Here is a 21,276-nt window from a genome sequence, read left to right on the forward strand (position 1 = left end):
TATATATGGATGTTGTTTACTAGGCTGGCCTATTAAAACAGACATCCCCCAACGTCCCAGTTCTTTGCATCGCCTCAGGACAATCAAACACACGGGTGCAAGTCATTTAATTACTTCTGCTAAAAAGTCGCTTTGTTCAGGGATTAAGGGAGAGACCTTATCAGTAGACCTGGCCAAAACAATAGCCTTCTCCCATCTGATCGATCCCATACTAATCTTTTCAAAATGGTCTTTTTCTCTTATCGGGGGCCCCTAGCTTCATTGATGTCCACGCTAACCCCAACTAGGTTTGTTAGCATATCGAAAGCCTGTGACCGTCTCAGTTCGTGTCGGTCATGATCAATAACATCCTTCCCCTTGGGTAGCCGGTAAATCTCTTTCATGATTCCACCAACTGTTTCCTCCAGCACCGCAAAATGTCCACCGGGGGGTACCTCGTGGGCCATGTTAAAAACCTCATCCCCATAACTCTTTTGCACCACCCCCCATTCCTCATCTGCGGGCACGGTACTTGGTCTCCCTTTCTTCCTTAGCACTTCCTCCTCCGCACAATAGCCTACTAGTTCCCTTGTCAAGTCTGTGTCAGAGAGAGCTGTCTCTGCCGAAACCATCAGCCCCTCGTCTCGCTCCCGCGTCTGCACAAATTCTTTCCTGGCTACTGCTACGTCTGTCCCAGCTCCCTCACTACCTCTTGTCTCACTACACTCCTCCTTTTCATTTTCTACCCCCTTCTCGTACAAGGTTGGCAGAAACGTTTCAGCTAAATTCACTACCGCAGCCCCATGATGGACCTGTGAGTCCATGGGCGGGGCCTCACTGCTGGCAGGCTGACCTGTCAATCTCACGATTGGGAACACGATTCCCCCAGCGACGTCATTACCGAGCAAGACTTCCACGCCCTTCATCGGTAATTCGGACCTCACCCCAATCGTGACTAGTCCAGAGACCAGGTTGCTTTGTAAGTGTATCTGGTGCAAAGGGACTGACTCTGTCCCTTCCCCAACACCTTTGACCTCTACCTCCCCAGTCTGGGTCTCTGAGCTAAACTCTAATACACTCTTCAGTATTAGTGACTGACACGCTCCCGTGTCTCTCCAGATCCGCACTGGAACTGGTTTTAACCCCTCCTTCACTGACACCAATCCAGCTGAGATAAACTTCTCGCGCCCTTCCTGAACTTTGGCGGACCTGTCCTTCCCTAACGGTTTGTGTACCAGCTCGATACAGCCAGTCAAAATTGCCGTTTTTCCTTTTCCCGTCTCCTTCTTTGGGGCAAAGCACCTGGACGCAAAGTGTCCGACTTTCCCACAATTATAACAGACAACCCCAGGGGACTTCCTACCAGACTGCTCCCGGTCTACCTTATTCTTTTCACTAGTCCCCGGCCTACTTTCTGACTTTTCCGGCGGACTCTCCCCGCTGTCCTGACTACCCTTCTGGTAGCCTTTACTCGGGGCAAACTTCATTTTATGCGTCAACGCGTACTCATCCGCTAACTTAGCAGTTGCGGCTAACGTGGCTGCCTCCTTCTCATCTAGGTAGGGTCTCATACCCTCAGAGACACAACCTTTAAACTGCTCAATCAGGATCAGCTGTAGCAGTCTGTCATAATCCCCCTCTACCCCCTTCGAGGCACACCAACGCTCACAATATGTCTGCATCTCACGGGCAAACTCTAAATACGTGCGGTCCCACTGCTTCCTCGCATTCCGGAACCTCTGCCGGTATGCCTCCGGGACCAACTCATAGATCCTGAGGATGGCCTCTTTCACCACCTCATACCTCTGGGTATCTTCGCGGACAAAGCTGAGTAAGCTTCTTGGGCTTTCCCTTTTGGTACACTTTGAAGCAAAACAACCCACTTATCCCTCTGCCATTCCTGACTTATAGCCACTTTTTCGAAATGGAGAAAGTACCGATCTACGTCGGTATCGTCAAATGGGGGAACCAACCTAACCTCCTGGGTCGCCCAGAACCCTCCACCTTGGTTCGGCACGAGCCCCTGCTCTGCCCTTATCTTTAACTTCTCCAGCTCAAATTCCCTTTCCCTCTGTTTCTCCTCTCGCTCCAGCTGTCTCTCTCTCTCTCTCTCTCTCCCACCTTTCTAACTCTCTTTCTCCCGCCTTTCTAACTGCTTCTCTTCGTGTTCTAACTGCCGTACCCGGAACTCATGCTCGAGTCTCAGATTTTCAAGCTGTACCTGTACCGCGTCTCCAGCAGGTTTTTCAATAGACACCACCCCCAGCTCGCCTTGGGGAAACACACCTTTAGATACATAGTGCTCTACGATAGCTCTGTGTATCTCCTCTCTCCTCATTGTCGACTTCCCCTTAGCAAGATTCAACCGTTTGGCCACAGCTACCAATTCCGATTTCCTGGCATCCTCTAATGCCTCCAAGGTCGGCGCCTTTATAAATTCCTCAGCCTCCATTTCTGCTGTTTGTTTTTTCTTTTTTTCCAGAATTTTAACCCAATCAATTTACTCCGTCCCAAATTTAGCGTTCAAAATCGCGGACAAGAACCCCACTTATGTTACGTACCCCGTAACTGGGTTGCCAAACCAGCAGAAATGGATCACTCAGTTGGAGTCTGAATTACTAGAACTAAGAAAGTTTTATTAAATTAACAAGCAACACAGTAATGGAAAGGATAATAAATGCAACAGTTCAGCAATGATAAACACACATGTGCACAGAATTAAGATAACAGGATCAATCAAGCTCTATCGTTGTCTAGGGGTAAATGACCAATTTCAAAGTGACACAAAGTTCAGTCCAATTTAGTTCAGTTCGCAGTAATCGTTGCCATGGCGATGGACAACGTGGGGGCGGAGGGAGAGAGAGAACGGGAACGACTGATCATTCAGAAACGGCTTCCACTCACAGACCGGCGATATTGCTCACAAGCAGCTTTCGGGCGGGTCCTTTGTGATGTCACCTGAGGTCACTGACTGTGACCCCTCCTCCAGATGCGGTCGATCCTCTGCAGTGAACCTGACACCTAAGCAAGGGCGGACACACACCGGGTTCCCGCTGATCGTACCTTTCCACCCTGTGCGTTTGTGGCCCGGTACTTCCCACCGACTCGTGAGAGGCGCACCGCTTCCAGGGTCTCGTTACCTCGAGTGTCGTGTGTGTCCTGCCTTAGCGAACCTGTCCCTTTTTATCCCCCTGCTGGGGTATCGCCTGTCCATCACTTCAAACAGTTCAGGGTTCAAAGGGGGAGCCGCCCCAGACAGTTCTCTCTCCCGTCCCTTCATTACATACCTCCAGATCGCCTGTCCATCACTTCAAACAGTTCAGGGTTCAAAGGGGGAGCCGCTCTAGACAATACCCAGACTGATGGCTCCTTCATTAACACCTCCAAATGCTGCTTCATTGTGTGCCTTATCTCTCCCTCCCCTGAGGACAGGTGGCAGACCAACTGCTGATGCCGCTGATGCTAGCCCAGGCCAGCAAACACCTTAATTTATGTGTATTCTCGTCACAGTCTATAAAACTGAAAGTCCGTATTAAATATTTTTCTGTGGTTTTAATGATATGGCCAATTGTAGCACAATGGGATTTTGCGCCAGGAAATGCAAGGAATCTGGGCATTGCTTTAGAATTCCATCTTTGTGTTTTTTCCCACATAAAGTATAGTCTAAGTATGTATTCTATTTTAATTATTTTATTGCAGAATTCTAATTTAATTTTCTTTTAATAACAATTGGTCACATGTCACACATATAATGATTGAAATGTATCCTGACAAAATGTGACAACTTACAGAGAAAGAGCAGCTGTTACCTATTTCACCCCCCACCCGTTTTTGATTTTTGTTGGTGTTATATCATGTACTGGTACACTTTGGGACCAGTAGATTTTGGCCAAATTAAGTGGCCCTGGTTAGGTGAAATAGTTAAAAACATGTAAACAAATACAAACTATCATTTAAATGGTAACAAATTATTTATTTAAATGGAAATACAGAACAAATTAGAACACTAATGACACTGCTACAGTACAGTAGTTCCAAATAGTTACCAATGGAGGAATCCATTCAATGTACACTGCTGTGTTCTTTTGATTGATTGTAAATTAAGAAAATCAGCACAAGCATCTAGTGCAGATAATGGACTGCCATCAAACAAAGCATCCTCCAAGTCTTAATTTTCATTGTAACATTCAACATGACTGTCGATAGCTCAAAATAAATCCCAAGTTTGTATAGTGTATACATACTTGGTACTTTGAAATTTGAACTCTGAATCCTTAAAATTTAAGACTTGGCCCAAATAAGCAGATGCCTCGATTAACCAAATTCCCAATTAACTGGAATCAACTGTATAACATATAAGAATATGAATAGCAAGAAAAATGAGCAGGAATGGTCCCCCAATTCTTCAAATTTCTCCAACATTCAGGACCATGACTGGTCTTCTATCTCAGTGCTACTTTACAGCACTGTACATATATTCCCAATTCCCTTTATGTCCATAGATCTTTTGCACTCTGTTTTGAATGAACACAGAGCTTCCATGCCCATCTGAGATAAGGGAATTCTAGAGGTTCACCACCCTCTGAATGGAGAAATTTCATCCCAAGCTTCTCAGTTAGTGAAAGCACTCTCCCTGCACCCTGTCTATCAAGCCCTTAAAAAGGTAAGGCTCAGTGAGCTCGCCTTTATTCTTCAGAATGCGAAAGAATACGGCCCTAGTCTCCTTAACCTCTCCACATATAGCTAACCCACTGTCCCAAAATCTTTGCTATACTTCCTTTACAGCAAGCTCATCCTTTAATTTAGTAAGGAATCCTGAACTGTGAGCAGTTATACCAATAACCTGTACAATTGAAATATGACTTTGTCATGGTGAAGAATCATGCACAGAGGAACAGTCTTTCCCTATGAAGTGCGCACAGACCATCAACAACAGTGCTACGTTATTATTATTTATTCTCCCCACATTACAATCGACTCCCTCAAGGTTCTGGCACTCGCATACAGACTAGGGGCAATTTAAAGTGGTTAATTAAGCCACTTGAAAAGGCTAAAACATGTCATGGATTCTCCTAATTACTTGTGGTTTTTCGGTGATTTGTGCAGCAACACATCAAGTCCATGTGAACATTAACACCACCTAATGTCTCACCATTTAACAAGGACTGTTTTTCTATTAGATGTGAAAAAGAGGTGACCTCATATTTTTTACACCTCAGCCACGTTCTCACCCACTCACTCTACTCACAACTGAAGTTTCTTTACAACATAATCTTTACTTATAACTCATCTAGTTTGCTATTTTTATCAAATTTGAAAATATGGCATTTCATTCCCTGAGCCAAGTAGTAGATGAATAATTAGGACACAAGCAGCAGTCCATACCCCACAGCCTATCAAGCGGGGAAGGATCTATTTATTCCCATCCATTCCTTTCTGTCCATGAAATCCTGGTTCCAAGTTCTCTAACTTTGTTGACCAATCTCCTATGCTGCGCCTTACTGAGAGCCCCAGAAACTCTTTACCTAAGACCATGTCTCTTCTTGAGGCATTTTCATGCTGTGTGCAGTGGGCACTAACTGGAACTGTTCCATGCATTGTATTTACCATCATGTTTAAATTTATATCGATAAACCCAGCATTAATACTAACATTTTTTCAGACTGAACGTATAATAAAAATATAACAATATGAGATATATAATATTCAAAAAGGTATAATATAATGAAAAGGTTGAAGTGCAAAACTTTTTCAATTTGCTTTCCCACCAGTCTATATTGCACAAGTTGCTGTTTGAGACTGGTGCCACCTTTGACTGTCGGACTTATTAATGCTCTGTCATTCATGATAAGTTAAAACCACTTCCTTGACATTCGCTGTTGCTGTGGTTTGATTCAGGTTTGAGTAATTCTCCTGGCTGAAAATGAGCATCTGAAGTTCCTGTCAGAGAAAAAGCGTCTATAGATCATAGTCATTTCAGGGAAATGAGCAAGATTTTATAAAATGAAGATCCAGGTTGCTCTGTGAATTTTTAATCTTACTCATAATATTACGAAAATTGTTCAAGTGGAGCGTTTTGCGAGATAAAGTCTGGTGCAGTCAAATAGCATGTAATTGAGCCCTGGGCTATTCTTTCATTTCTGACAGAAGCCAGGCGATTTTCGTGTAAATTTGGCAGAGAACTTCCACTTTACAGAATACAATGGATAATTAAAACAAGTTGGCATTCAAGGCATCAAATTTGTTTCTATTTCTGAGTTTTTTTCATTCCTTTGAGTCAGATACAGCTGATTAACAGAGTTCAACATCCCACATCTTTATAAAATTTATACAAATTTCCTAGCATTGCATTAAGTTCAGTTGAGTTTAAATCAATTTTTAGTTGAATGACTGAATACGAATACTAATACCTTGTATTTATTTATTCACAGAATGTTTTTGATAAGGTGACTGATACTTAATTTTTTGAGCAGATTATTTTTGTGTGGGGGATGGTGGTATGGTAAGTTCTTTGTGTTGCGATTATAATTTGAAACAAATTTGTTTTAAGATCGCATTGGAATATGTTTCTCAGAGTATATCAATCTTCTGATGTGTACAGATATGTTTAAATGTGTTTCTCCATAAATAACCTTATGAAGTAAGTATTAACCTTATGAAATGAATTATTTTACTTTGAGAGTATTTCCCATCTCTACATATAGTTATCTGCATGAGGCTTTATGCCAACACCCACAAATTCTGGTAAATATTGCAAGTTATCAGTTTCCATATATTCGTCAATGCTTTTTCCTATAAATCAACCTTGCCTCAGTTAAGAATTCTTTTACAATACTTCTATGTATCCTTTTCTTCCCACCTCAATGCAAATTCTGTTACCTTTCGTGCTCAAATGGCATTTCTTTATGTGTGAGCATCACACTGAAGTAGCAAGTATCAATGCAATGGTGCCATTGTTCTTGTTTCTTTAGATGTTTCATTATCAGTCATTTGTGGCCTACTCCAATCTTTTGGCCATTTGCTCATCCACATCTTCATTAATCTGTCATTTTATGGAAGCCTTCATGCTTGATTGGAATAGAAATCTCTCTAATTTCTTCCAATTTTGAAAGATCTCATTCGCCTGCATCACTAACATTATTTCTCTCTCCACTGCCCAATTTGCAGAACATTTTCAGCATTTGTTTTCCATATTTCTATCATCCATATTGTTAAGTCTTGTTAAATAACTTGGTTTTCAAAGGTATCAAATTTTACAATTTGGGTTTGCTGCAATCAGCAAAGTGTACTGGGAATATAGATCCATACTACTTTGAAAGTGGTGTCACAGGTAGACAGGGCTGTGAAGTGAGCTTTTGGAATATTGCACTTCATAAGTCAAGGTATTGAATACAGGAGGTGGGATATTCAAGTTGTTTAAGATGTTGGTGAGGACTAATTGGGAGTACTGTGATAAGTTCTGGTCACTTACCTACAGGAAAGATTGAAAGAGTGCAGAGAAAATTTACAGGGATGTTTCTGGAACTTGGAAACCTGACTTCTAAGGAAAGGTTGAATAGATTAGAACTTTATTCCCTAGAGCACAGGAAAATAAGAGGAGATTTGATAGTGGTATACAAAATTATGAAGGATATAGACAGGGTAAATGCAAGCAGGCCTTTTCCACTGAAATTGGGTGAGAGTAGACTAGCAGTCATGGGTTAAGGGTGAAGGGTGAAATGTTTAATGGGAACATTAGGAGGAACTTCACTCAGAGGGTGGTGAGAGTATGGAACAGGCTGCAGTTTTGATTTCAACATTTAAGACAAATTTGGACAGATGCATGGATGGGAGGTGTATGGGCAGTTATTATCTAGGTGCAGGTTGTGGGGACAAGTCAGTATAATAGTTCAGCATGGACCAGATAGGCCATAGGGCCCGCTTCTGTGCTGTAGTGTTCTATGACACCATATCAAACAATTTCTAGAAAAACACAAGACACTGCAGAAACCATAACAACAAACAGCTCCTGGAGAGACTCAGCATGTCTGACAATCTCTGCAAATGGAATTGGACAGTTGACATTCCAGGTTGGGAGCCTCCATCTGGACTGAAAGAATAGGGGGAAGATAGCTGGTATAAGGACAGAAGGGAGTGGTGTGTGGCAGGAACTGGTAAGAGGTGAGTGGATCCAAGTGAGCAGGGTTGATTGAGAGATGGAATCGGGTAGGACAGGGAAGGGTGCAGATAATGACAAAGGCAGGGAAGTGATAAATAGAGATAAGAAAGGACTGCAGACTTTGGAATTGATAAGAAAGAAAAGTGAAGAATGGAACCAAATCAGGGAGAGATGCTGGATATTTGGCAATAGTGTGGAGAGTGGATAGGGCCCCAGTGGATGGAGTGTGGGGATGGGGAAAGAAACTAGTTGATAGGGGGCTTTGGGGTTGGTTGTAGAAGATGTATTTGTGTAAGAGGAAGGGACAGAGACAGACAGAACAGGTTACCAGAAATTGAAGAATTCAATGTTCAGGACATTGGATTGTAAACTACCCAAGCATAGTATGAGGTGCTGTTCTTCTAGTTTGCACGATGGCAGTGGAGGAGGCCAAGGACAGGCAGATCAATGTGGGAATGGCAATGGGAATTAAAATGTCTTGCAACCAGGAACTCCAGATGACCATTTCAGGCAGGGGGACAGCTTAACTTATTTTTAATAAAATCATAAGAAACAAAATACATTAGAATTTCATGATTTCATTAATGACTTAATGACCATCACTCGGTAGCACTCATATCACAGTGATGGAATGCTTTGAGAGGTTGGTTATGACTAGACTGAACTCCTGCCTCAGCAAGGACCTGGACCCATTGCAATTTGCCTATCGCCACAATAGGTCAATGGCAGACACAATTTTCATGGCTCTCCACATGGCTTTAGACCACCTGGACAACACAAACACCTACGTCAGGATGCTGTTCATCGACTATAGCTCAGCATTTAATACGATCATTTCCACAATCCTGATTAAGAAGTTGCAGAACCTGGGCCTCTGTACCTCCCTCTGCAATTGGATCCTCAACTTCCTAACCGGAAGACCACAATCTGTGCGGATCAGTGATAACATCTCCTCCTCACTGACGATCAACACTGGCGCACCTCAGGGGTGTGTGCTTAGCCAACTGCTCTACTCTCTGTATACACGTGACTGTGTAGCTAAGCATAGCTCAAATACCATCTGCAAAATTGCTGACAATACAGCCATTGTCGGTAGGATCTCAGGTGGTGATGAGAGGGTGTACAGGAGTGAGATATGCCAGCTAGTGGAATGGTGCCGCAGCAACAACCTGGCACTCAACATCAGTAAGACGAAGGAGCTGACTGTGGACTTCAGGAAGGGTAAGACAAAGGAACACATACCGATCCTCATAGAGGGATCAGAAGTGGAGAGAGTGAGCAGCTTCAAGTTCTTGGGTGTCAAGATCTCTGAGGATCTAACCTGGTTCCAACGTATTGATGTAGTCATAAAGAAGGCAAGACAGTGGCTATACTTTATTAGGAGACTGAAGAGATTTGTCATGTCAACAAGAACACTCAAAAACTTATATAGTTGTACTGTGGAGAGCATTCTGACAGGCTGCATCACTGTTTGGTATGGAGGGGCTACTGCACAGGGCCGAAAGAAGCTGCAGAAGGTTGTAAATCTAGTCAGCTCCATCTTGGGCACTAGCCTACAAAATACCCAGGACATCTTTAGGGAGCGGTGTCTCAGAAAGGCAGCGTCCATTATTAAAGACCCCCAGAACCCAGGGTATGCTCTTTTCTCACTGTTACCATCAGGTAGGAGGTACAGAAGCCTGAAGGCTCACACTCAGCATTTCAGGAACAGCTTCTTCCCCCCTGCCATCCAATTCCTGAATAGATATTGAAGCTTTGGACATGACTTCACTTTTTTTTAATATACATGAATATAATGTTTTTGCACATTTTAAAAAATCTATTCAATATATGTAATTGATTTACTTATTTATTTATTATGTTTTATTTTATTTATTATTATTTTTTTCTCGCTCTTCTAGATTATGTGTTGCATTGAACTGCTGCTGCTAAGTTAACAAATTTCACATCACATGCCAGTGATAATAAACCTGATTCTGATTCTGATTTTGTAGCATTGGGAACGATGGGAGTGAAATTAGACTTAGAAAATAGCATAACCTGGAAAACATAGCAAATGATGAGTTTAATTAATACTTACCGAATTTTCTTTTCTACTTATGTGAACTGGTAAGAAAATGTATCAGGATGTATGATGATTTACTGATCAGTGTAATTCATTCTATCCCACCATTTAAGACCATTTTCTTCTCCTTTGCTTAAAATGAAAGAGAGATCAAAACACAAAACTTGCTCTCACCGTCACCTGTAAATGAAAAAAAAAGCAAAAAAGTTTGTAGATTTGGCAACATAAAAATGATGATTGTTTTCATGATTACATTATGCACAACTTGCTTGGTCAAGAATGAGGAAGAACTCACAAAATAGATTCTTGATTAGTAAGGTTATGGAGAGAAGCAGCTGAATGGGGTTGGGAGGGATAGTAAGACAACCATGATGGAATGTTAGAACAGACTCAGTGAGCCAAATGCGTAATTCTGTTCCTATGTCTATTACCTTATGATTAAGAATGGCAGGAACTATATGGAGACTATTCGGCCCATCGATACTGTAGCAGCTCCATGTGAGAGCAATCCAAGTAGTTTCATCTCCCCTCCTTCACACAGTGTATTCTTTCCTTTCTGAGATTTATCCAATTCCCTTTCGACAGCTGCAATTGAATCTGGTTTCACTATTAACCACTTACAACATTAAGAAATTTTCACCATATTTCTTTGCCAGTCATTCATTATGTTCTCGCTTGTCCTATCTAAGCAATAGGTACAATTTACTTCCATCCATTCTGTCCAAGCCCTTCATAATTTTAAGTATTTCCTGGGGCTTTCATGCACAATAGTCTTTAGACTTTACCGAGAATGGTGTAAAAAACTAAGAGAAAACATCCGATGAGCGGTAGTTCTGTGGGCAAAAATGCCTTGTTAATGAGAGAGGTCAAAGGAGAATGGCCAGACTGGTTCAAACTGGCGGGAAGGCAAAAGTAACTTGAATAACCACACATTGTAGCAGTGGTGTGCTGATCATCTCTGAACACACAACATAATGAACCTTGAAGTGGATGGGCTACAGCAGCAGAAGACCACGAACATATACTAATAAAGTGGCCGTGGTGTACTGTATGCCATATTATAGAAACCATTATATTATAGTCCTAACAGAAATTCATTTATCCATAAATCATAGGAATTTAAAACATAAAGAGACATTTTCCTCCCTTTCAAGCTATTGTTAACAGTGTCTTCTCAAATGCATCCATTATTGTTCTGTCCTTGCAAACTACTGCCTTGTCCCTAAAATAATTTTTTTCTCTAAAGATTTACTAACACCATGCATGATCTCCTAAATCTTTGCAAACCTCAATTACAACTTCATGCTTGAACAAGTCCAGTCAGGTTTCCACCCTCTCAGAGCACTGGGAACCCCCAAACCAAACTCTCACACATGTTCCCTCTAATTTTTAGTAGCCAGTGTGCGCAAAAATCATATGTTGTGCAAACTTCTTTTCCTGTGACAAAAGTATGTGTGCACGGAATGCACACATGGCACAGTTTATGTAGGTTTACAAAATATTTGACATAAAACTGCACAGAATAACAACAAAATAACATACATATTTAAGTCACTCAGTTATTTTTTCTCTCTCCTGTCTTTGACATTTACCCATTCTTTGTAAACTCTATCTAGACGAATAGAACTTCCACTCAATTGATAGCTTTTGATTCTCATTAACATATCCAAATGACATTCACCTAAACAGTTTCTCAGTTTGTTTTTGAGTTGATTCATTAGGCTAAAACCTTGCTCACAGTTCGCACTAGACGCAAGAAAGGTTCCCCCAAAGTCCTTCAACTGTGCAAGGTTGCAAAACTGTTCATTTTGAAGTACAAATGCCACCATTTGAGCATTGTTTTATTTGAAAACATGACTAACTAGTTAACAGAAACATTTAACAAAATGATTATTTTTTGTAAGTATAATTATTAATCACCACATTATTTTAGGTAACTAACCTTTTGTGCGCACATTAATTTCCTTTGTGTGCTGGTTGAAAAATGTGTGTGCACGTGCACATCTTAGAGGGAACATAGCTCCCAAATCTCATTCTCTTTCATGATGGCACATAATGGCATATTTTCCAGCTTTCTTATCCTCCATCAGCCTGTGACTTCTGACATCGATTCATACAGTCTCACTACACTACAGAACAGAAACAGGCCCTTCTGCCCTTCTTGTCTCTGCCGAACCATTAAACTACCCAGTACCATCAACCTGCAGCTGGATCATAGCCCTTCATACCACTCTCATCTATGTACCTATCCGCATTACTCTTAAATGTTGAAATTGACCCCACATCCACCACTTGTACTGGCAGCTCGTTCCACACTCTCACCACCCTCTGAGTGAAGAAGCTCCCCCTCATGTTCCCCTTAATTCACTTTCACCTTTAATCCATGATCTCTAGTTGTAGTCTAAAAAAAACCTGCTTGCATTTACTCTATCTATACCCAGCATGATTTTGTTGGCCTCTATCAAATCTCCCCTCAATCTTTTATGTTTTTGGGAATAACATGCTAACCTGTTTCAGACTTTCCTTATAACGCAGGTCATCTAGTCCAGGCATCCTCCTTGTAAGTTTTCTCTGCACTCTTTCAATCTTATTTACCTCTTTCCTATAGTTACTGTAAGTGACTTAAACTGCACGCAATACTCCGATCATAAACAAGCGAAAATCTGCAGATGCTGGAAATACTCCAAATTAGACCTCACCACCATCTTAAACAATTTCAATATAACCTCCCAACTCCTATACTCAATACTTTGACTTATGAAGGCCAATGTGCTAAAAGCTTTCTTTATGGCCCTACCTATCTGTGATGCCACTTTCAAGTAATTATTGATCTGTATTCTTAGATCCCTCTGTTCTACCACACTCCTCAGTGCCTCATGCATCTTGTAAGTCCTAACCTGGTTTGTCCTCCCAAACTGCAACACCTCATTCTTGTCTGCATTAAATTTCATCTGCCATTTTTCAGCCCGTTTTTCCAGCCGGTCCAGGACCCGCTGCAAGCTTTGATAGTCCTCCTCGCTGCCCACTACACTCTCATTCTTGGTATCATCCACAAATTTGCTGATCCAGTTTTCCACATTATCATCCAGCTCATTGATATAGACAACAAAAAACAATGGACCCAGCACTGATCCCAGAGGCACACCATAGTCACAGGCCTCCAGTCAGAGAGGCTACCATCTACAATCACTGTCTGGCTTCTTCCACAAAGCCAATGTCCAATCCAATTTACTACCTCAAGAGTACAAAGTAAATGGCAGGATACTTGGAAGTGTGGAGGAGCAGAGGGATCTGGGGGATACATGTCCACAGATCCCTGAAAGTTGCCTCACAGGTAGATAGGGTAGTTAAGAAAGCTTTTGGAGTGTTAGCTTTCATAAGTCGAGGGATAGAGTTTAAGAGCTGCAGGGTAATGATGCAGCTTTATAAAACTCTGGTTAGGCCACACTTGGAGTACTGTGTCCAGTTCTGGTCGCCTCACTATAGGAAGGATGTGGAAGCGTTGGAAAGGGTACAGAGGAGATTTACCAGGATGCTGCCCGGTTTAGAGAGTATGGATTATGATCAGAGATTAAGGGAGCTAGGACTTTACTCTCTGGAGAGAAGGAGGATGAGAGGAGACATGATAGAGGTATACAAGATATTAAGAGGAATAGATAGAGTGGACAGCCAGCACCTCTTCCCCAGGGCACCACTGCTCAATACAAGAGGACATGGCTTTAAGGTAGGGGTGGGAAGTTCAGGGGGGATATTAGAGGAAGGTTTTTTACTCAGGGAGAGTTGGTGCATGGAATGCACTGCCTGAGTCAGTGGTGGAGACAGATACCCTAGTGAAATTTAAGAGACTACTAGACAGGTATATGGAAGAATTTAAGGTGGGGGGTTATATGGGAGGCAGAGTTTAAGGGTCGGCACAACATTGTGGGCCGAAGGACCTGTACTGTGCTGTATTATTCTATGTTCTATGTACGTTAAATTTCATGAAAAACCCTATTGGTTCGACACAACTTACCACACACACAGGCATGCTGACTATCCCTAATTAATTCTTGCCTATCTAAATACTGCATTCAAATCTCTGATCCCTTGGAACACCTTCAAATTACTTTCCCGTTATAGATGTCAGGCTCACTGGATCGGCCTATAATTTCCTGGCTTCTTCTTGGAGCCTTTCTTAAACAACAGAATGTTAATAGCAATCCTCCATTCCTCCATTCCTCCAGCACCTCACCCATTACTAAAGATGTTTTTAAATATTTCTGCTGGGTCGCTGCAATTTCTGCTAGCCTGCCACAGGCTCCAAAGGAACCCCTTGTCAGGTCCTGGGGGTTTATTTACCCTAATTTGCCTCGACCTCAAACACCTCTTCCTCTGCATTCATGATCTTACTGTAGCATTGCCTCACATTTATAGACTCTGTGTCCGTCTCCAGAGTAAATACAGATGTAAAAAATATATTGAAGATCTCCTCCATCTCTATCGGCTCCACACATAGATTACCACTCTGGTCTTCCAGAGCAACAATTTGTCCCTTTCTGTTCTTTTGCTCTCAACATATCTGTAGAAGCCCTAAGGATTCTTCTTCACCTTGTCTGCTAGAACAACCCCATGTCTTCTTTTAGTCCTGATTTCCTTCTCAAGTCTTCTCTTGCATTTCTTATACATCGTCAGTACTTCATGTGTTCCTGCCGGCCTAAACCTGCTATGCACCTCCATCTTTTTTCTTAACCAGGGCCACAAAATTTCTTGAAAACCAAGATACTATAATCCTGTTAGCCTTGGCATTTATCCTGACATGAACATACAAATTCTGTCTACTCGAAATTTCACATTTGAAGGCCTCCCAAGTATACCTTTGCTAGAAAACAATGTTATCCCAATGCATATTTGCATGATGCTTTGTGATACTATCAAAATTGGCCTTTCTCCAATCTAGAATCTCAAAACAAGGACCAGACGTTTCCTTTTCCATAAGTACACTGAAATGAATGGCATTATGATCACGAGATGCAAAGTGTTTCTCTACACAAACTTCAGTCACCTGCCCTGTCTCATTCTCTAATAGGAGATCTAGTGTCGCACTCTCCATAGATGGGACTTCTATGTACTGATTATGGAAATTTTCCTGAATGCATTTGGCAAACATGGTTGGCAATAATTTCCTTTGCTAATGCCTGTTCTCCACTTCCACAAAAGTTGGAGTTGTCAATATGGATAATTTGAAAGAGAGCACAAAGCTAGTGGATGAGGTTAACTACAGGCTGCTATAATCATGAAAAACCGTTCATAAATATTGGTTAATTGGTGCTGGTAAATCAAAATGGGGCTGAAAATCAAATGGTATCAGGATGCAGATAAACTAATTCTAAGTAGCAGGTAGTTTAATAATGTCATTTAATAAAACATTCAAGGCAGTGGGGCTCATATTTAGAGGAATACAAAAGTAACAATTCAATGATTATGTCCAGTTACTGTTTCATCCTTTTTACCATGTGTTCCTAATTTGAAGTACCACAAGAAAATAACTTCTTGGAATAATTAATAAAGCAACACTTTTAGCACTCCCTTGTCTCCAGTATTTGAATATAACCCCGAGCAACTTAACTCTGCACAAGTGAAAAATGTTGGTAAGCTTTGGAAAGGATCTGAAAGGGGGAGTTCATTCAGCATGAAAGGACTGACTTGTAAAGACAATAATCAAAACTGTCATTGTGTCAAATAAAACAATAGAGCAACTTCACTAAAGACGAGAATCAGGATCAAAAGAAACCAAATGGAACAAAGGGTAAAAAAAAAGGTAGCAAGGAGTATTTTCAAATGAAATGCAGATACTGAATTCAGTGCATTGGAGAATAAAATACAGTAGTCTCCAGTTTGTAGAAGAACTGAGTTTCAAGTGAGGAAAGGAGAAGTTTGCAACATATCATCAATGAAACTCTAAGAAAGTAATTTCTCTACCAGTGATTCGGGATATAGATACTCATCTTGATATTTATGAGTTATATTCCAATATAAACAGGCACAAAATGATATTCATACAATTATCACATTCTATTTAAAAATGTCTGAGATAATAACATTCACCAATATTCAGCGTGCAATAATACACTAGGACTAGTGTAGGGATCCCCAGAACCTTTGCACTCCATAAGATTTTCGTTAAAGGGGGCTAGTTTCAAAGTGCTTTGGTTACTTTGTTTATGAGATGGGGCATTTCTAACCTTTTGAAAAATATAATGGTACCCAGTAAATGAATGTGCTCATAAATGACTCATATGGATGACTAAAAGGATCTCTCAGGATGGAGGTTGCTAGTTTTCATTATGACTGGTGGATTATCACACATGATAGAGTCATAGAGTCTTAGAAAAGTACAGCATAAAAACAGTCCCCATGACCTACCTGGTCTGAGACAAACCATTTAAACTGCCTACTCCCTTTGACTTGCAGCAGGTCCATGGGCCTCCATACCCCTACTGTCCATGTACCTATCCAAATTTCTTTTAAATGTTTTCAAGCTCCCATTCACCACTTGCACTGGCAGCTCATTCCACACTCTTGCAACCCTCTGAATGAAGAAGCTTCCCCTCATTTTCCTTTAAACTTTTCAACTTTCACCCTTAATCAGTGACCTCTAATCGTAGTTCCACCCAACCTCAGTGGAAGAAGCCTACTTGGTTTGCATATACCCTGTCTATACCCCTCATAATTTTGTATACCTCTTTCAAATCTCCCCTCAATCTTTTATGTTCCAAGAAATAAAGTCCTAGCCTTCTCAATTTTTCCTTACAAATCATGGCCTCTAGTCCTGACAAAATCATTGTAAATATTCTTTGTATACTTTCAAAATTATTTACATTGTCCCTATAGGTAGTTGACCAAAACTGCATACAATAATCCAAATTAGGCCTCACCAATGTCTTGTACAACTTCACCATAACATCTCATCTCTTGCACTCAACACATTTATGAAGGCCAATGTGGAAAAGCTTCTTTTACGACCCTATCTACCCGTGACGCAACTTACAATGAATTATGGACCTGTATTCCCAGATCCCTTTGTTCTGCAACACTCCTCAGTGCCCTACCCCTCACTGTGTAAGATCTACCCTGGTTGGTCCTACTAAAGTGCAACACCTTACACTTCTGCATTAAATTCTATCTGCCATTTTTCCAAATGGTCCAGATATCAATGCAAGCTCTGATAGACTTACTCGCTGTCCATTACACCCCCAGTTTTTGTGTCATCTGCAAATTTGCTAATCCAGCTAACCACATTAACATACAGATCATTGGTATTGATGACAAACAACAACGGACCCTATGGCTCTCCACTAGTCACAGGCCTCCAGTCAGAGAGACACTCATCTGCTACAACTCTCTGGCATCTCCCAGAAAGCCAAAGTCTAATCCAATTTACCAAGAATGCCAAGAGACTGAACCTTATTGAGCAACCTCCCATAAGGGACCTTGTCAAAGGCCTTGCTAAAGCCCATGTAGACAACATCCACTACCATACCTTTATCAATTGTCCTGGTAATTTCCTCAAAAACTCTATACGATTGGTTAGACACGACTTATCATGCGCAAAGCCATGCTGACCATTCCTATTCAGTCTCTGTCTATCCAAATACTCACATAACCTGTCCCTTCAAGTATCTTCCAATAACTTTCCCATTACTGATCTCCCACTCACTGACCTATAATTTCCTGTTTATTTTTAGAGCCTTTCTTAAATAGTGCAACAACAATGGCTATCCTCCAATCCTACAGTACCTCATCTGTCGCTAAGGATGATTTAAATATGTCTGCTAGGGCCCCTGCAATTTCTGCACTTGCCTTCCACAGGGTCCAAAGGAACACCTTGTCAGGCCCTGGGGATTTAAAACACAATCCTTTCGCTCTTAACATATCTGTAGAATCCTTTAGGATTCTCTTTTAGTCCTACTGATTTATTTTTTAAGCATCCTCTTCCATTTCTTAAACTCCTCAAGTAGCTCATTTGTTCCTACCTGCCTGGACCTACTCTACACCTCTTTTTTGCCTTAAACAGGGCCTCAATATCTCTTGAAAACCGAAGTTACCTACTCCTGTTAACTGTAGCTTTTGTTCTGACAGGCACATACAAGCTTTGTACCCTCAATATTTCACTTTTAAAGGCCTTCCACTTAACAAGTACACCTTTACTAGAAAACAGCCTGTCCCAATCCACACAGCAAAATTGGCCTTTCTCCAATTTAGAATCTTAATCCATGGACCAGACCTATCTTTTTTAATATTTGCTTTGAAACTAATGTCATTATGATCACTAGGTGCAAAGTGTTCTCCTACACAAGCTTCTGTCATCTGCCCTGTCTTATTCCCTAATAGCAGATCCAATATTGCACACTCTCTTGTTGGGACTTCTACGTACTGGTTAAGGAAACTTTCATGAACACATTTGAGAAACTCTATCCCATTCAGTCTGTTTTCAGAATGGGGGTCTAAGTCAATATATTATAACAACATTAAGTTGCAATTTCTCTACAAGTTTGTTCCTCTAAATCCCATGGACTGTTAGGTGGTTTGTCACATAGCCCTATTAACATCATACTTTTCTTATTCCTCAGCTTCATCCATAACCCCTCACTTGACATGTTCCCCACTTTGTCATGACATTTTCCCTGACTAGTAACTCCACCCCTCCTCCTTTTCTGTCGTGTCTAAAACAACAGCACCCCAATGGAACTTCCAGTCCTGCCCCTCCAGCCACCTTGTTTCACTAATGGCTACAATATCATAATTCCAGGTGCTGATCCACGCCCTGTGCTCATCTGTCTCTTCTATGGTACTTCCGACATTGGTTCCTTAAGGTTGTTATTGCTGAAGGTGGTAATGGGGATAGGCTCCCACTACCTATTAAATCTCCCAATGGTGTGCACTTCTGTCAACCAATTCCAGTTCCTGGCATTCACACGTGGCTTAGCTACTCAGTCCGGTGGAACTATTTTTACAGGCAGGAGAAGGTGCAAAGGTGGGTTATTGGAGCCTAAAAATCAATTGTTTTGTGCAGAGGGTCTCATCAGCTACGGTTGGGGACTCATCTAGGAGAAGAAAAACTCTGATCTCAAACCTCTACTGCCTTGTGGGTTATACCCACTCATGAGGGAAAAGTCTGGAGTTGGTGTCTCTAAGGCAGTCCTGTGTTGAGTTCAATGCTGGCTGGCAACTCCTGTGCAGGTGCTGGTTCAAAACTGTATCGGTCTCTGCTGTTCCTTTGGGTTCATCAGATGCGTGGAGAGGGGTGGCGTGCTACATGTGCAACAGCTATCTCTCCATATTGTACTGCCCAGGCTTGCATATCTAGACAACTAGGACACAACATCTATGGTCAAACCTGACCAATGGAGGCCTCACGATCTTGTATTGAAAAATATACAGCTCAAAACATAAGTCGCACCATGCTCAACCTTTTGATTCCTGACTTTGAGATCTTACCAACATCTGTCCCCACAACCTCTTCTCTATCTGTTCTGGCAATCTGGTTTCCATCCCCCTGCAACACTTGTTTAAACCCCTTCCTCCCCTACCACCCCCTCCCCACTGTGCAGCACCAGCAAACCTCCCCACTAGGATATTAGTCCCCATTCAGTTCAGGTGCAAACAGACTCTTCTGTAACAGGTCCCACCTTCCTGGAAAAATCCAATGATCCAAATATCTGATGTCCTCTCTCCTACTGTACACCAACTCTTTAGCCATGTGTTAAGCTGTATAAAATTCCAATTTCTGGCCTCACAAGCTACTCTTTATCATCAGACAGGTAGATGTCATGTACTCCTTGGCGTTCAAAGGCTCTGAACTTCGGTACCTTGCTCTATACGATGTATTCTCCAACCTGTGTTTTGGCTATCACAACATATTATGGAGCCATTGGGCAATCACAATAATTTTGATCACTGGGAACATTTTCTGATGGTGGCCATGGGTAATAAAAGATAGTAAGAAATTTATACAAATTTTCCCAAAGTGAAAAAGAAATTACAGTACCCTGCAGTACACAACTCTTTCAAATGCCCGAAGTCAACATCAGCCCCAAACATATTATTTTTAAAAAGTATGCACACAATTTTGCAAAGCAACTGTCCCCATTTAAAATGTAACTGTCTGTTTGATTTGACGGTGGATATTGTAGGTGCTGAGGACTAGGAAGGGCCATTATGCTATAATGTATAGCAAGGTGTAATGCACTAAGAAGTGCATTTGTTACTGGTGTCCCTGAAATTCATTAATATTATAAAGCATTCAAGAGAAGATGCAATCATCAATTTCATGATTTCACGTTTGTTTTCAGAAATGTGATTGAATACTCTCCATGTCACTGGGCAAATCCTGCTCCAACAACATTCACAAAACCTGACAACCGTCCATGGCCCAGCAGCTTGAATTTTCATTGTCTCTGCCTCTGGTACACTGTAGTTGTGTTGTGTGCTACTCCAAATGCACCTCCCAAACCTGTGACCACAATGCTAAAGGGGAAATGGCTATTGGACACATAAGAACAACACCACCTCAAGTTCTATTCTCAGTTACTCACTAACTTGATTTGGAGATATACAACCATTGCTTCATCATCTCTGGGACTACATTAAGGACCTTCCTACCCAAAACTTTTTAAGACCAAGCTCATTGAAAGAATTCTGGTTAGAACAATACAATGTAAATTCTACAAATATATAAAAAGAAAGAAAATGGCTAAAGTGAATGTTGTCCATTTAAAGTATAACACTCCAGAATTAATACAAGTTAAGTACTTCTTATCCAAAAATCCAAAATCGAAAAACCTCTAAAATCCAAAATTATTTTGAGTGCTGACATGATATCATAAATGGAAAGTTTCACAAGGCGTGGGGAAGGTACTCTGCAATGGATACATCTCTGCATACTACGGACAGTTTGGAGAAATGACCACACATACGAAATAAACAGAAGTTAATGAAAAATAGAAGAACACTGCATGAAACAAAAAATGAAGATCTTGAACGTGTATTGAAAGGGTGGATTCATCAGTGTCAGAGTGAACATATGCCGCTTAAT

Source organism: Mobula birostris, chromosome 3 (assembly GCF_030028105.1).
Source record: "Mobula birostris isolate sMobBir1 chromosome 3, sMobBir1.hap1, whole genome shotgun sequence".
Lineage (NCBI taxonomy): Eukaryota > Metazoa > Chordata > Chondrichthyes > Myliobatiformes > Myliobatidae > Mobula > Mobula birostris.